The sequence below is a fragment of the Thamnophis elegans genome, chromosome 6, assembly GCF_009769535.1.
Source record: "Thamnophis elegans isolate rThaEle1 chromosome 6, rThaEle1.pri, whole genome shotgun sequence".
Taxonomy (NCBI): domain Eukaryota; kingdom Metazoa; phylum Chordata; class Lepidosauria; order Squamata; family Colubridae; genus Thamnophis; species Thamnophis elegans.
Window position 1 is genome coordinate 68,412,873 of NC_045546.1, and position 17,388 is coordinate 68,430,260.

Here is a 17,388-nt window from a genome sequence, read left to right on the forward strand (position 1 = left end):
TGATGTGCCACTGGAAAGTTTGCAAATTTTCTTTTTTATTTTAGTTTTATTATTTTTCATAAAATAAACAACTCATTTCATTGTTATTTTCCCTTAGAGTACATTTGTGACACTGGAATCTTATGTTTTGTTGTTATATTTTATAAGAGTAAAAAATATAATAAATAATAGATGGTTGTGGGAGGAATAATCTTTCCTAACTATTTTGTTCAAAAATGTTAATAAAAATATTTTCTTCCCATATTCTTTTAATTTCATTTAGTAACTTGATTGGGTTAGATATCCATATAATTCTAGGTAAGAATTTTTTTGCATAGAAACATACTAGATACAGAGCTGAACTACTTTAAATTCTCACTGATTACTAGAGAAGACCATAGGCCTGAACTCTTGTCAAAATGCAAAGAAGTCACAGCTGCACTTTTACACATTTGCTATTTTGTGAGAAGGGGCTAGTACATATGTGCATTCTTAGAATACAAGGAGTTTTCAGTTTAGAATTCACCTGAAAAATATTCCCGTTTAGATACCACACAAGAACCACAAAGTTCCTTCTTAGGCCCAGTTCTCTTCAATATCTTCATAAATGACTTAGATGAGGGAATAGAAGGGGAGCTTACCAAATTTGCAGATGATACTAAGCTGGCAGGAATAGCTAACACCCTAGAAGATAGGCTCAAGATCCACATGGATCTTGACAGACTTGAACATAGGGCCCCATCTAACAAAATGAAATTCAATTTAGAGAAATATAAAGTCCTATACTTAGGCAAGAAAAGCCAAATGTGCACATATAGATTCAGTGAAACCAGAATTAATAGCAGTAACTGAGAGGGATCTTGGAGTCTTGGACAACCAGCTAAATACGAGCCAGCAGTGTGCAGTGGCAGTCAAAAAAGCCAATGCAATCCTAAACTGCATTAACAGGGATACAATCAAAATCTAGTGAGGTACTAATATAATTCTATAAAGCCTTAATAAGACCACACCTAGAATAATGCATCCAGATTTGGTCACACTATTAAAAAGACTAGAAAAAGTGCAGAGAAGAGCAACCAGGATGATTAGGGGACTGGAGACTAAAACATGAATGGTTAAAGGAACTGGCATGGCTAGGCTAGTGAAGAGAAGGACCAGGGGAGACATGATAGGAATGTTCTAATATTTGAGGAGCTACCACAGAGAGGAAGGGGTCAATTTATTTTTCAAGGCACCTGAAGGCCAAACAAAGAATAATGGATGGAAACTGACAAAGGAAAGATTCAACCTAGAAATAAGGAGACATTTTCTGACAATTAACCAATGGAACAGCTTGCCTTCAGAAGTTGTGGGAGCTCCATCACTGGAGGCTTTCAAAAGGAGATTCAACTGCCATTTGTTGGAAATGCTGTAGGGTCTCTTGCTTGGGTCGGGGTTTGGACAAGATCCCTTCCAACTCTGTTTATTTTCTAGAAGATTTCTACCAATGTATCCCACAAATTCCTGAGAGTCCCACAAAATTAATTTTAAAAATCTTGACTTGGGGTACAGATGTGCCCACTATCATTGTGTTTTAGAGTTTTATTTTGCTACATCTTTCTACTACTAGATTTATAGTTTTATTTTGTTTTTTCTTGCTTAAATGGTAAATACTGTTATTCCTAACCCTGATTCTAAACATTAGACTTGGATGTAGACAAGTAAAATTTCAAAAAAGCTTTTAAAGGGAATCTTTTTATAAATGTTTTGATCTCACCCACGAAAATATCACCTCTTTGATTATATTTATATAAAAGCTTGTCCAAGTTAATGTACCATTAACACAGCTCCACAAATCCACTTCAATAATACTTAGAAGAGGAAAGGCTCTTTGATATAAGAAGTCTCTTATATCAATGCTTTTCATATATTTTATAGAATCTAAAGCTAAAGTATTAAAAATCCTAACATTAAAAACAATTCAAACAACATACACAATCCATGGCAAGCAGATAGCTAAAATAAAACACAATTGTACTTTGCTTTTTATTTGGTCTTAACCAATTGGCTGAATTATTCTTCAAATGACAGCATGAAAAAGTGTAAAATAAAGAATCTCCTCTACCTCTTCATGTCCCTTTGAAAACTCTATTATTTTTAATGGAAAACAATATTTTCTTACTTGGAAGGGCATAAGTAGATGCGAACTGTGGAGATTTCAACAAGGCATGTCAATATCAGTGTTGATACTTTAATAGGTAATATGGCTACTCTCAATTCTTTTAGTAATAGAAGTTATTACAACTCAGTTGTCTTTCTGCACTGAGACTTTGAAATCATCTTGTTTATTGTCAGCTCCACTGGTAGACCAGGCCAAGAAATCAATTTCTTAGGAAAAGTAAAACTGCTTTTATTGAGATAATGAAGCATGATGCCATGCTTAATGACTATGTTGCTTAATGATGGAGTTGCTAGTCCCAATTGTGATAATTAAATTAGGACGTCCTCTATCTTGTTTCTCTGTTCTTAAACGTTTCAGCTCCATTTAGCTAGATTACAGTTCCTGCATATTTCTGTCAAGATCAGGTACAATTATTTCTTCCTGAGCTGGGAGAGTGGCTCCAGCAGATCCCAGGAAAGACATGAGAGCCAGAGGTGTCCAGAAGAGTGCAGTGATAGGAACAGCTAATATGCTACATGGAACCCTCAAACTCCCAGACCTCTGACAGAAGACATATGTTTGAGGAAGAAACATAGGGGAGAGGGGTGAAATTGTGTGTGTGTGTGTGTTTATATCTGCTGGGTCATTTCACATTAAACCCTGTTAAAACATTATTTATACTCTCCATGCACAGCTCAGAGGGGAAAGGGTCAGATTGACATCTTTAAAAATAATTGCCCCAAAGGAATCCCTGATGTGCCAATCAGGTGTTTGGCAGATAGAGATGAGCAACAGCATTGGAGCTGTCATTTCTGTGAGGCCTTCAATAACAATTTCACCTTTCAAAGCTTTTCTCTCATCACATGGCAAAATTACAACTTTCTGCATAAATGCTGTCTGAATAAAAGCCTTTGTGACATGAATAAGTATTTGCTATAGAAAAAGTAATGGTGTGTCCTACTTTGGCAAGTGGAGCCAAGAGACTGAGTGGCATTTCTCCTGCAGTACTTGCCAAAATCTGTTAAATGCTGCTACAGAAGCTGTACTGAGAAAGAGTTTGAAGCAAAGTATAGCAAAGCAATGCATTACATACTGTAAAAAGAATATTTATTCAAGTTAGCATCACTAACCTCATTTATTGCTTGTTTCCTTTACATCCTAGCTAAGTTAGCACTGCCCACTTTGAGTAAATTACAGAATTTGGCCGGGGGATCCAACCATCTGCTGAAGGGGAGTCTACCACCTTGCTGGGAAGCTTTTCCCTTTGCACTGCTCTTACTGTTTAAAAAATTATTAATATTAAATCAGATTTTGACTTCAGAGTCTTGATCTTTTTCTGTGCAACAACTTTTCCGATATTTGAAACAAGTGATCACATGGCTGTTAGTTGGGTCTTTTTCAGGTTTATTTTACCCCCAGCTGATTGAGGAGATTTTGTTCCTGGTCCCCTTGCTCCTTTCCTCTGAACTTGTTTCAGTTTCTCCACATTCTTCTTGGTATCTGGCCAAAGCAGAAAAGTAAAATTATTATTTCCAGTGCTTTGGAAATTACACTTACATATCAAGCCTAAAATGTATTACGCTTTTGCAACTGTAAGTCACTGCTGGAATATGTTCAGTTTGCTTTCAACAACCTTTTTGACAATTTAATGCAAATTGCAAAAATTGAAATAATGTGATGTTACAATGTCCTAAAATTGCAGTACAGCGGTATGACTAGAAATTTCAGCCCTCACTCTCACAGGAAATAAAAATCTAATGTTTTAATTTTATTTATTTAAATTATATACCAACCATCTTGTAACTTGAGACAACTCTGGTCAGACTACACTATAATTATGAATCTGACCGAACACAATTAAGAGCCTTCATTAGGACTTATCTAGTGGCGATATGGGCGGCAAAATGTGCGCATTTTTCCGCTCTTATTGCAGCCGCAGAATCGCACCCAGCCGCCCTGTTTAGAATAGCCCGCTCCCTCTTGAAAGGGAGGACGCGGATGACCCTTTACAGGGCAGAGCTGAGGAATTTGTCCAGTTTCTGTCAGATAAAATCGCTCGGATTCGGACTCCAGCCGAAGGTACCGGGAGAAGATCTTGAGCGGATTTTATGGAGCGAATTTCAACTTGTCACTCCTGAGGAAGTGGACAAGGCCATGGGAGCGGTGAGTGCCTCCAACCTGTATACTGGACCCGTGCCCCTCCTGACTGGTCTCAACCAGCAGGGAGGTGACACGTGGCTGGCTCCAGAGGATAGTTAACACCTCTCTTCGGGTGGGATCCTTCCCGCACCCACTTCATAATTCTCGCCGGTGGAAGATGCCATCTGTAAAACATCTTATATATGTTCTCTCTGTATGCCATTGCCATCGTTAATTTATAGTTTGTTTCCCAATTTTTTTCCCTTTCTGCCAATTCTATAGTATATCCAAAATTTGTCACCCATATTATCATAGTTTCTTTCATGACTTCTTCTTCCATTTTGAATCTTAATAAGTAATGAGATATAGATAGATAGATAGTAAAAAAGGTAAAATGTTTAGGAATTTGACTGACAGGAAAATGTTCAACAATTAAGGAAGATAATGATGAAAAAATGTTTCAGAAAATTAAAAAAGATTTAGAAAAATGAGGAAACTGCAAATATCACTAATGAGAAGAATTGCCATAGTCATATTCAAAATGAATGTCATATCCCAAAAATGGTTCTTATGTTAAGTGGTACCAGTCAACCTAGGGAAATTTTTTTTCATAGATTTAAATAAATTAGTAGCAAAATTTATCTGGTTAGAAAAAAAAAACCATGAATCAAATTAAAATTGTTACAGGACAGTAGAGAAAAAGGAGATTTTGGACTCCCCAATTGGGAGCTTTACTATCAAGCAATAACTCTCACCTGGATAAGGGACTGGATTAACTTAAAAAACAGGAGAATACTAACAATAGAAGGATATAATTTAGAACTGGGTTGGCATACCTTTATTTGGGACGAGAAAGACAAAATCCATGATTGCTTCCAAAGACATCAAATCAGAAATGCTCTACTTCAAATATGGTCAAAAATCAAAAGAAAATATTACAACAAAATTCCAATTTGGTTATCTACTATGGAAGCACTGATTTATCCGAATGTATCGGACATAAATAAAATAATAAGATACAAAGACATATTAGATAATCAAGAGAGGTTAAAAACAAAGCAAGAACTGAAAGATGAGGGAATAGATGGTGGCCATACCTACAAATACAGGTGAGGTACAAAAAAGATAGAGAAAGAGACAAATTTTATAAGGAGCCACAAGAACTAGATAAAATTCTACAGGGAACCAAAGAGAAATTTATCTCCCCCCACCATATGAATATATATGTATGTATGTATGTATGTATGTATGTATGTATGTATGTTATGTCTGTGTGTGTGTGTGTGTGTGTGTTGTATTTTTGCTGATAAATAAATAAAGGGAGACTAGTACAGATCTATTTCAAGCTATTTAGCTCTCATCAGCTAGCCATACCCTTACTGGGATTCGAGCCTGTGCTATATTACATCGTAGGCAGGCGTCTCAGCCATTAAGCCACAGGCTCTCCTCCTTATCAGCTGAAGCCAGGGAGGAAGGTATATATTTAGTGTCACAACCCCTGGTATGCCCCAATTATGAAAGGAAGCTAACTGCTTCCATTATCTGTCAATCGGCTCGTCACAAGAGTCCATCACGTCAGAAACCCAATATTTTTACTGTTGCCTTTTGTACATTTATGTTGTATTTTTGCTGATAAATAAATAAAGGGAGACTAGTATAGATCTATTTCAAGCTATTTAGCTCTCATCAGCGCTATATATATATATATATATATATATATATATATATATATATATATATATATATATATACATACATACATACATACACTCACACATACACTCACACACACACACACACACACACACACATATGTCTCCTCAGTGCTTCTGTTAATTCCATCACTGATTTTCCTATTTAGTATTTCTCTTCTCTCTTCCTCAATTTCCTGTAAATTCTTTTTAGATATTATTCAATATTATCCTGCAGTATATGTTCTTTGCTATATAACTTTTCAAAGAAGTTCTGAATTATATTTTTTTTCCTCCTTCTGGTATTGTATATTTCCTTTTTTATCCTATAGATCAGTGGTCCCCAACCTTTTTATCGCCGCGGACCAGTCAGCCTTTGATAATTTTACCGTGGCCCGCTGAGCGCGCGCAGGGGTGGGGGGGCGAAAATGGGGGAATACAAACATACTTTTTAAATCCACCTTCCCAATTCAACACCTGAATCATATCCCACCTTCCATTTTGTATGTAGATTTTAAGGAATAAACAGCTGAATTAATCAAGGTCAAAGATAAAAAGAGCAAGGGCAAAATTAAATAAGCCAGAGGATAGCAATGTAAAAAGAATACAGTATTAAGCCCATTCACTCTATCTAAGCCCCCCCACCTCACAAGGTTGTCGTGGGGGAAATAGGGGGTGGGAGTATTAGGTATCTTCACTACCATATATAAAAGGAGATACTATCTTAAATAACAAAGTGGGCCCCCACCTCCAAAATATACTAAAAGAAAAAAGATTCCATGTGCTCAACTAATTTTTTTTTAAATCATCACTATATTATGGACTACAGACATATATATATATACATACATATATATATATATATATATATACACATACATACATACATACATACATGCATATATACATACCGTACGTATGTACGTACGTATATATATAATGTCCAAATAACAGGAAAAGCGCTTCAAGGACCAAAGTATATTCCTTTTTTGCAGCCTTAAGAGAACTCTCGTTTTTTGAGGCTCAGAACCAAGCATTCTCGTGGGCTGCAAAAAGGAAATGCGACCCGGGAGCGCAGCCTCCAAGAGTCCATATTGCCAATAACTCCGCATGGGGGGAAAGGAAATGTGTTTTGTGAGGAAGAGAAAGAGCGCGCTTCACCGATGCCCGTTGGCGAAATTTTGGAAGAGAGGCAAGAGACTTCAGGCACCGAGCCCCCACCCCTGGCTGCGGCAACTGGAGCGGGCGGGAGGCAGGGAAGGGGTGGGCAAGACCGCCGCTTTTCCACCGTGCGCTGCAATAGCGGCAGCAGCGGCCTGAATCTGGCGCCAAAACCGCGCACCCCCCATCTCCCCTCAAAAGACCCCCCCCGCCCTCGGCTGCCCGACGTTCTCTCTCTCTCTCTCTCTACCTCTCCCGCCGTTCCTTCTCACAAGCCAAGGCTGGGCGGGAAAAAGAAGAGAGCGGCCTCCAAGGGCTCCGCTTCCAGCGCATGGTCCGCCCCCTCCTCGCCTCGCTTCCAGGCGAGCCGACTGAGGCGAGAAAGGAGAAAGAGGCAGAGGCGTTCACTGAGGGGACGGCTGACTCGGGGAGGGGGAGGGGGTGGTGTAGTAGCGGGGGATTCTTCCTCCTCGCCTCACTTGCTCCTGTGCTTCCGCGCAGCTCCCCCCCTCCGGCGACGGCACTGCATGAGTGAAGAGTCGGCCGTTGCATGGCCCCCGGCCGCTGCGCGGCCCGGTGCCAGGTACTCCACGGCCCGGCACCGGTCCGCGGACCGGGGGTTGGGGACCACTGCTATAGATGGTGTATTATTTTTTTCTTTTTTCATTTTTTGGGCTAATTATCTCCCCGGTTTATTCATGTTTTCAAAGAAATTTTGTTTTTCAAATTTAATTTTTTGGGCTATCTCTTCTTGGGCCATCAGATTCAATTTATGTTTTATCAGTTCCATTTCCAATTTTTTAAGTTCTTTCTCTAATGTTTCTTGCTTTTGTCTCTTTTCCTTATTCCCCTAATAAAAGCTTTTGTAGTGTTCCATAAATTTTGTAGCAATGTTTTTTCTTTCATTTACTTTGTAAAAATGTTTTAATTCTTTTTCTATCATTTTTGTATATTCTGTATCTTTCAATATTCTTTGATTCATTGTCCATTTATTTTTCTTTTTTGTCCTATCCATATTATTTTTATTGCATTGTGATCTGCACAGGTATTTGTCATTATTTCAATCTCTTCTGTATCTCTTCTCAATCCCTGGGTCATCCAGGCCCTATATATCTTTGACCATGATCTATTGGAATAAAATGTGTATTGTTTGTTTTCTATATTTCTTTCTTGCCATGCGTCTTGTAGATTCAGTTCCTGCACCATTTTAAAAAAGATAATTGGTAGTGTTCTTTTTTTTCTTATTTCTTTTGCTACTCTTGTAGTCGTAATCGATGTCTGTTATTGCATTGAAATCGCCAATTAAGCATATATTCTCAGGTTCTATTTCTGTTTTCTTTTGGTGGACCTTCTTGTAAAATTCTTTTTGGTTTTTGTTTGGGGGGAAAATTGCTGTGAGAAGAATTTTTCTTTGTTCTGTTTCTATTTCTATCATCAAAATTCTCCCCTCTTCATCTGTATAAATTTTACTTGCGTTTATTCAATCTTTAATGTATATTGCAATTCCCCCTTTTTATTTTTTATTGTGTTAGTGTTGTGTACAGTTTCCCTAATTTTGGATATTCTAATAATTTATTATATTGACTTTTGGTATGTACCTTTTGAAGGCACAAAATGTCCATATTCATTTTTTGTAATTTAATCAGTGTTTGTCTTCTTTTTTCTGGTGAGTTTAGTCTGTTTATGATAATGATAATGATAATAACATGATTTCTTGTTCCATTGTGTTATTTATATGCCACCCTTAATTTCCTTGTATTTCTTGTCTCTATTCCTGTTCTGATACCCTCTTGTTCTATTTTCTCTCTTTCTTGTTTCCTTCTTTCTTCTCTTTCACCTTCCTTACTTTCTACTGGCTGTTCTTCTTGATTTCTACCTTCTGGTTCCTCTCTACTCTCTTGTTCTTCCTCAGCTGTAAAATGGTGCTCAAAGAACTCGTGTGCTTTATCAATTGTATCTATTTTATATCTTTTCCTTGCCAGGTAATCATAACTCCCTCTGGTGTAAGCCATCTAAACATTACGTTATATCTTATTAATTGTTGTGTAAGGAACTGGTAATGTCTTCTCTGGTCTCTATTTTTGGTATCTGTCTCAGGATTTGTATCTGTCTTCCTTTGTATGTTATTTGTTCTTCTCTCTTTTTAAAAAAAAATTGAATATTTTAATCTTTAAACAAAAAGAAAAACACCACAAAAACAAACAAAACACAAAACATACATAACAATATAAAGTAATTATACAACCTTCTTTATCAGCTTTCCTGTTTAACTTTTATAATTCTCCATTCTGCATTGCCTTCCTATTGCTTTAACCTTAATAATATTGTTTTTTTATATCATCATATATTTGCATTCTCTATTTTCTGTTTTGGCTTCTGTTTTCTAGCCATTTATAAATTTTATTCCATATTTTATAAAAATGTGATTCTTCTCTTTCTTTTAGTTCTATTGTCATATTTTTGCACATTTGAATACTTTGCTGTCAGCCTCTGCTTTGCTGCTGCTTCGGCTGCCATTGAAACGGGGAGGGAGGGCATGGTATTTGGGAGGGGAATCCTAATTGTGCTGGAGGAAGATTCTGGAGTTTCTACTGCCCGTCTTACTGCGCATGCGGAGGAGGTTTCCCACCAAGGCCAACGGCACCAACATTACATCTTGGTGATGCCTTTCGAAGTTATCTCGCACCTGACACTTGGGAGAATTATGATTGGACTATGCATGGGATGCCAAGGGATGGGGAATGGGTTATTCTATATATCATTTGCTTTCGCGCCTAAATAGTTAGACTTCGCTTTGCTACGCTTCTGTTCATTTATAATTAGTAAAAGTACACTTGATTCTATCAATGGAGTCTTGTGGTTTTCTTTCCTGACTATCCATTGAAGAAGTGCTGACATTTGCTAATTATTATTTCATCTGCGGGTGTATTGAGTTTTTTCCAGTTTTGTTAAAAAGCAATTGTCAGGCCTGCAGTTATATTCCTTTTGGGATTTTTGGCCTGCCACACACTCTATTATTTTCCTATGCTGTTTCATTAGTGTAGTAGTTGGGAGTGGGGAATAGAAAGTAGAATTGTGGAATGTGTTGTTGTCATTCTTTTCTAGAAGCCCAAGGTCATCTTTTTTCTCCTCACCTCTGCACCTGACCGGAACCAACTGGGTGGAGATGGCAGCATGGCCGAAAAAGATTGGACCATGTGATGGATTAATGGGGGGGGGGGGGAAATAAGATCATGAACTTTCAACTGGGTGAAATCCCAGGAAGTTTTAGAATTGGGATTTCCACAGATGTGCCAACATGTCTGTCTTATTAAATTGGAACTTTAAGGATAGCTCTGCCTTCGACTCTGATTTAATTCTGCATGATATTTGGAAAGCTGACAGCAATCCTAGCTGCAGTGAGTATATGTATGATTATGTATTGTTTATAGATTTTTGTGGTCTAGTAGTCCTAATAAGAATGCTTCTGGTTTCAGTTCTATTTTTCGCTCTGTAATTTCTTCCAACCATTTCCGAATTTTGCACCAGTATTTCCTTGTGATGGGGCATGTCCACCACATATGGTAAAAAGTTCCAGACTTGTGACTACATCTCCAACATTTGGGGGATAAAATTGGGTACATTTTGGCCAATCTCGCTGGAGGCAAACGCCATCAATAAAACATTTTATAGAGATTTTCTTTGTAAGCTACTACCATTGTAAATTTATAATTTCTTTCCCATAACTTATCCTATTTTTCTATCTCTATATTATGGCCAAAATTTCTTCCCCAGCTAATCATTGTATCATTTGCCGTCTCTTCCTCCACTTTATATCTTAAAAGAAAATTATACAATCTAGTAATCATTTTTCCTCCCGTTCCTAATAATATTTTATCTAATTCCATTTGTTTCTCGTGTATTCCGTATTGTTCCCAATCTTTTTTGAATCGTGTTTTAATTTGTAAATTGGGCCACCATTCCATATTTATTCCTTGTGTTTTCAGATCTTGTACTATTTTAGTTCTCCTTTTTCATCTAAGAGTTCTGCATAACTTACCAATTTGCTGAGATCTATAGTATTTGGATATGTCATTGCCTCCATCGTTGATAGCCAGATTGGAATTTTCACATAATGGTTCTTTTATTATTTTTTCCCAGACCTTAAACAGGGCATCTCTTACTATGTGTCTCTGGAAATAGGAATGAAATTTATTCTTTCCCTCCCACAGGAAGCCATGCCAGCCTAGTTGGCGATCATGATCTTCTAGCATAAGAATTCTTTTATTTTTTAGTTGAATCAAATCTTTGAGCCATATCAGGGCTGCCGCCTGATAGTAAAGTTCCCAGTTTGGGAGGCCAAAGCCCCCTTTGTTTCTACTATCTTGTAGAAGTTTGTATTTAATGCACCTTTTTTTCACTGACCAGATAAATTTGGGTACCATTTTATTTAGTTGTTTGGAAAAAAAATTCTCTAATTTAATCGGTATTGTTTGGAAAGTAGTTTGGATAATGCATTCATTTTAATTCTTGTGATTCTGCCAATTAGTGATATCTGTAGTTTAGTCCAATTATCCAAATCTTTTTGTATTTGTCATAGTAATTTATTGTAGTTATCTTCTTTTATCGTAATACATTTTGCCAATAACCATATTCCCAAATATTTAATTTTCTTGGCCATCAAAATTCCCAATTTTTCCTCCAGTTCTTCATTTTGTCTTTTGGTTAAATTCTTAATTAATATTTTAGTTTTCTCTTTATTTATTTTAAACCCTGCCACTTTACCAAATTGGTTTATGTCTTGTAATAATATTAGTCCAGTTTCTAGGGGTTACTCTATGATAAATGCTAGATTGTCCGCAAAGGCCTGCACTTTGTATTTCTGTGTTCTAATTTTCAATCCCTTTATGTCCTTGTTCTGTCTAATTTGTAACATCAATATCTCTATTGAGAAGATAAATAACAGGGGAGATAGAGGGCATCCCTGTCTTACCCCTTTGGTTATGCTGAATCTTTCTGTTGCTTCCCCATTTAGTATTATTTTTGCCCTCTGACTAGAATATATTGCTCTGATCATCTCGATAAATTTCTCTCCAAAGTTCATTACTGCTAGTTGGTTTATAAGAAAATCCCAATTCAGCTTATCAAATGCTTTTTGTGCAACAATAAATATCAATATTGCTTGTTTTCCTGAGTGTATTCTAATATGTCCATTATCGTTCATATATTGTTTTTTATGTGTCTATTGGGTAGAAATCCATTTTGATCTATGTGTATGATTCTGTTTAATATATTTTTAATTCTTTCCACCATTTATGTCATAAATATTTTATAATCAGCATTTAGCAGTGAGATTGGCCTATAATTTTGGATTTTTTGCTTTTCAGTGTTGTCTTTGGAAATTAATGTTATTAGTGCCTCCATCCAGGATTTTGGTGTCTTAGCTTGTTCTAGTACTTCATTATATATTTCTAATAATATGTTCTCTAATGGTTTTTGCAATTCTTTATAAAATTCTTCTGGAATTCCGTCTGGGCCCGGAGTTTTGTTATTTTTTTTGTTTTTGGATTGCCCTTTTTAATTCTAGCCTCGTTATTCTCTCATTTAGTGTTTCCTTTGTTGTTTCTGATAGTAAGGTTGGAAGATTCCTCTTCTGTGGGTATCTTTTAATATCCTCCTCTTCTATTTTTTCTCGGCTATACAGTGTTTGAAAGTACCTTACTGCTATGCTTTTCCCCCCTTCCTTTTGGTAATGTATTGCCCCTTCTTCATCCTCTAGTTGCTGTATTGATTTCTTTTCTTTTTCTATTTTTTAGTTTATAGGCTAGCCATCTCCCTGCTTTGTTGGCATTTTTGAAATAATTTTGTCCACTTGATCTAATTTTCTGGGCCACTTCTTCTTGTGTAACTAAATTTAATCTATGTTTAATTATTTCTTTTTCTTCTTTAACTTCCTGGGTTTGAGGTTCTTTCTGGATTTTATATTCTAATTTCCCCAGTTTCTCCTGGAGCTCAGTATATCTTTCTTTTTATCTTTGTTTCTTCTTATTGTATATGCTATTGTAATGCCACGCACATAGGCTTTGGTTGTATCCCATAGATTTTGAATGGTTGTCTGTTCATTCCAGTTTTCCTTTAGGAAAAATGCTAATTCTTTTTCCACATATTGAACATAGTTCTTTTCTTTCACAACCCTCTGATTCATGCTCCATCTCTTTTTCCTTTTTGCCTCTCCTTTCCATTTGATTGTTAATGGTTTTGGTCCGCCCACATGTTCGGTGTTATTTCTACTTCCTCTACATCCTTCTCCATTTCCACATCCATCCACACCATGTCAATCCTGGTGTGAAGTTTCAAAAGGATGACCTAATTAATTTACAAGCCTCGAGACAAAGTTCAAAAGAAATCCATTCATTTATTAGGATCAACATTTTGGCATGCTGTTCTGTGGAGCCGAAACTGATTTCCGCTTAATTGTGTTTGAACTTTAGCCCTGCATCCCCTCCCCTCTGTCTGTGTCATAAATCACATTGACCAACAAGGTGCCTACGGCAGGCTATGAACATGCGCACTTCACACACCAGCTGTAGGAATATGAGACCTGACTCTGGCCAAAGGTGTGCATGGAATTCTCCTTCCTTCCTCCCTTTTTTATATCGACTTGATAGTAGTCATGGAAACACTTTACAAGTTGACACCTGGACCATGAATTATTGGGGTTTGAAAAGAATGTGCATTGACTGGATTGATTTCTCTCCAGGCCTCTTTTAGATTTAATTCTCGGGCCATTTCAAAGAATGCATTTGGTAGTGTTCTCCTTTCATAATTTTTTTAATTATCTATTTTATAGTCTTTCTTTGGGTCTACCACCACATTGAAATCCCCTAATAACCATATGTTGTCCAGTTCCAGTTCTGCAATCCGCTTATGTAATTTACTGTAGTATTCTTTCTGGTTCATGTTTGGTGCATATATGACTGCAATTAGTACTCTTTTTTGTTTTATTGATACTTCAATTAATAATGTTCTTCCCTCTTCATCTGCGTATACCTGTTTATGTTTTAGCCAGTCCTTTATATATACTGCAATTCCCCTTTTCTTTGTTTCAGCCAAGGCCAGATGTAATTTCCCTAACTTAGGAGATTCCAGGATACTACTGTTTCCTTTTTTAATATGAACTTCCTGTAGGCATGTGATGTCCATGTTTTGTTTTTGGAGTTTAGAAATTGTTTGTCTTCTTTTTATAGGTGAATTTAGTCCATTTATATTGACCGCTATTAATTTCACTTCTTCCTCCATTCTATTAATTGTTTGTCACCCTTGTTCTTCTATTTGGTTTTGTTTCTCTTTGGTTTCTTATCCTCACTCCTTCTCTTTCTTGAACTTCTGTATCAGTCTTCTCTCTCACTTCTTGGTCTAATCCTTTTTCTTCCATCTGCTGCTTCTCTTGGTTTTTGGTTTCCAACTGCTCTCTGCTGTCTGATTCTTCCTCTATGTAATGTTCATAGAATTCCTGGGCTTTTTCTCGGGTGTCAATCCTTATTTTCTTAACTTTCCATGATATTAACATGCCTTCTGGTATCAACCAGCGGAACATTATTTTATATTTTATCAGTTGTGCAGAGAGAAATTGTTAGTTCCTCCTTTGCTCTCTGATTCTCTTTGGTATCTGTTTTAGGGTTATGACTTCTTTTCCTTTATAGACCAACAGTTCATCCCTCGTTCTTTTATAAATTTCATCTCTGACAGCTTTTTTTGCAAATCTTATATGTATTTCACGGGGCAACCTATATCTTCATGCATAATTAGTATGCACTCTGTAGATTTCATTAATATTATTCCTCAGTTCACTTTTGTCCATTTGCAAATGGTCAGCTAGAAGATCCCTCGTGAGTTTTGGTAGGTCCTCATCTTTTGTCTCTACTATGTTCTGAAATCTTAAATATAAAGAGGATCTTTCCAGTTCTAAATGGACTATTGCCTCTCCGAGTTCTCTGTTGGCTGCTGTCAGTCTTTCTTCTGTTGCTTCCAATTTCTTTTCAGTTTGTTCTGTCTTCTACCAGTTTTATTTTCTGCTCATTTTTGGCTATTGTTTCCTGTATCTTCCCCCTTCTATCATCCAACTTCTTTATATCATCTTTCACTTCCCCTAGATCACCTTTCATTTCCTTGTGATTTTTGGTTATTAATTCTTGTGTTTTTATAATAAATTCCTGGATCATGTTTAATGAAGCTTGTAGGCTTTGTAGGGTTGGTGCAGATCCTGGTTTTTCACTGCTCGGCATGTCTGTTGTTAACTTCTGTCCTGCTGGAGAAGCTATCATTGGCAGCGTTTTCTTTACAGTTTTGGTAGCTGTGGATGTGTTTGCCATCTTTAGTTTTTGGAAAAAAATATTCCACAATACCATAGGTTTTCAGTCCTTCACTCTAGGTATTTCCTTAGTCACCATTTCCTAATTCCTTGTTTAGTGTGATTAACTTCTGACCTACTTTTTCTCTTTTCGTCTCTGTTTGTTCTACCTTTCTTTCTACTTTTTGAATTTTTTTGTTCATTTTTTGTTATCTCACTTTGTATTTTCCCTATTTTGTCATCTATTCTTCTAATCTCACCTTTCATTTCTCCCATCTCTGTTTTAATTTCTTCATGGTTTTTTCTGTTCTCTTTGTGATTTTTTGTAATTGTTTCTTCCGTTTTCATCATTGTTTCCTGTACCATTATTAATGTTGCTTGCATGCACTGAGGGTTTGTTGTTGAACTTGCTTTCTCAATGCCTAGTGTGCTCTCAATTGTACGCTGATTTGAGGGCGAGGATGTTGCTGATGCTGGTTTGGATGCTGCCTTCTTATTCATTTTATTAATCGCTGTTGTACTTGTCATTTTTATCTTTTGTACAATTTTTCCCCAGCATATGATATAGCATATATTTCTCCCCACCTACTACTTATTTCCACCCTCTTACCAGCTCCTTCAATCTCTAGACTTTCCCTCTTCCGTATATAATTCAATCCAACAACTTAATTTCTATATATCAGTATCTATCTAAATCAATGTATGTAAGTCAGTATGTATGTCTACTATAATATGTATTTTTTTTCAAGATATTATTATATATCTACTAAATAGCAACCAAGCAAAACTTAATAATCCTTGCCTATATCCTAAACCATATATTGGCTATTCACAACAATCTCTCTTATATCTAATTCAATATACAATATTTAATACTGATCTCCCTTCCCCCCCCCAATCTGTATTCTAATAGTTCTTATATTTTCAAAATGTTCAATATATTTAAACTAACAAATTTTTAATTTTTAATTCATATATAATCATATATCATCACTTGATAATTGCAAAATATCACTAATAGTTCATATATCATCTACCCTCTATCTTCCAATACAATACGATTCAATACAGTTCATCAATATTTCATCTCACCACAATTCAGTCTATTTTATATTCCTTCTTTCAATATTGTCTTTCACTTTAGTTTTTTTTAATCCAGGTTCAGAAATCACAAAGTTACTCTTGTTACTCTTGTCATTCTTTCAGCAGGTAGCATCAGCCATTTATGCAGTCTTGTTGCTTAGTTCTTATTTTCTCTCTTCACTAGATGGCGCTATCCTTCGTTTAAACTCTTCCCCCTCCATCAGAAGTCCAATCTTTGTTGTTATACCCAAATTTGTCCCAAATATTCCAAACATACTTCTCTCACCATCTTCACTGCTGTCGCTGTCTCGTCTGGCTCCAATTTCTGTTTATTGTCCCAAATGCTCTGCCGATCCTCTCCTTTTCTCTTTTCTTCTGTTCCCAAGCTATTCCGAGCCGTTCTGCTGCCACAGGAAATCACATGCTTTTCTCTCCTTATCGCCATCAATCTTGAGCTGTTTCCAGCCCAATTCAGAGTCTCAAAGTTCTAGCTCAAATAATTTTAAGCAAAGTTTGTACCATTTAGATGTTTTAGATGTTATCACCAATGCTGTCATGCTGCTATATTCTCTTCCTCATTGCGGTTATCACAGCTCTGAATTGGCCATGGATGTTGATTTCTTCTCCGTTGTTTTCCAGGGGTTTCTCTCATCTGGTTGGGAGGTTGCCTATCTCCACACCGTCACCCAAGCTTCCCCTCTCTCCTGTCGATTCCTCCAGATGCGACTTCATCCTTTTTCAGGATCTCCAATGCAAAAACCCGAGCAAAGTGAATGGAGCCACCATTCCTTTGCCTGCTCCGCTATGACGTCACAACCGGAAGTTTGAATGTGAACTTTCATTTGGGTGGAGAAAACCTGGAAGCT